Source organism: Scyliorhinus torazame, chromosome 15 (assembly GCF_047496885.1).
Source record: "Scyliorhinus torazame isolate Kashiwa2021f chromosome 15, sScyTor2.1, whole genome shotgun sequence".
Classification (NCBI taxonomy): Eukaryota; Metazoa; Chordata; class Chondrichthyes; order Carcharhiniformes; family Scyliorhinidae; genus Scyliorhinus; species Scyliorhinus torazame.
Window position 1 is genome coordinate 36,787,288 of NC_092721.1, and position 885 is coordinate 36,788,172.

At 49.7% G+C, this 885-nt stretch overlaps 1 non-coding gene across 1 annotated transcript; it reads left to right on the top strand.

Moving 5' to 3' along the window:
- The first annotated feature begins 406 nt into the window (after positions 1–406).
- LOC140392216 (U6 spliceosomal RNA) lies at positions 407–512 on the top strand. The gene has a single exon (XR_011935277.1). It is a non-coding gene; the product is annotated as a U6 spliceosomal RNA (small nuclear RNA).
- Positions 513–885: the final 373 nt, after the last annotated feature.

The window sequence follows — 885 nt, forward strand, 5'->3', positions numbered from 1 at the left end:
ATAGCGATATTTGGGGTATCAGACGATCCAGGAATGCAGGAGTCGAAAGAGGCCGGAGTTCTGGCCTTCGCCTCCTTGGTAGCCCGGAGGCGGCTCTTGTTAATGTGGAGGGATGCGAAACCCCCAAGTGTAGAAGGTCAGTGACATGGCTGGATTTCTCAGGTTGGAGAGGATAAAGTTTGCCTTGCGATGGTCCTTGCAGGCAACCGTTCCTTGACTTTCTCGCGGAACATTAAATGGAGGTCAGCAGCAACCCAGGGGGGGAGGCGGGGGGGGGGGGGGGGGGAGTGGGGGGGGGGGGGGTTAATTTCAAAGAAAACACAGTGTCTCATACACAAAGATTAGACACAGGTGAAAATAAATGATTATAATCTGAAATTATTTCAGTATTTTTCATCGCAAGCCTGTTCTCGCTTCGGCAGCACATATACAAAAACTGGACGATACAGAGAATATTAGCATGGCCCCTGCAAAAGGATGACACGCAAATTTGTGAATCGTTCCGTATTTGTTTATGGGGTGGCACGGTAGCACAGTGCCAGGGTCCCGGGTTCGATTCCCGGCTTGGGTCACTGTCTGTGCGGAGTCTGCACGTTCTCCCCGTCTCTGCCTGGATTTCCTCCGGGTGCTCCGGTTTCCTCCTACAAGTCCCGAAAGGCGTGCTTGTTTTGTGAATTGGACATTCTGAATTCTCCCTCAGTGTACCCGAACAGGCGCCGGAGTGTGGCGACGAGGGGATTTTCACAGTAACTTCATTGCAGTGTTAATGTAAGCCTACTTGTGGCACTAATAAAGATTATTATTATTAGTTTCTTGGATTAATTGACGCCTTAGCTGGAAGCCTTGTAAAAGAAGAGGGCTAAATAATATTGTTGCACACCGAGG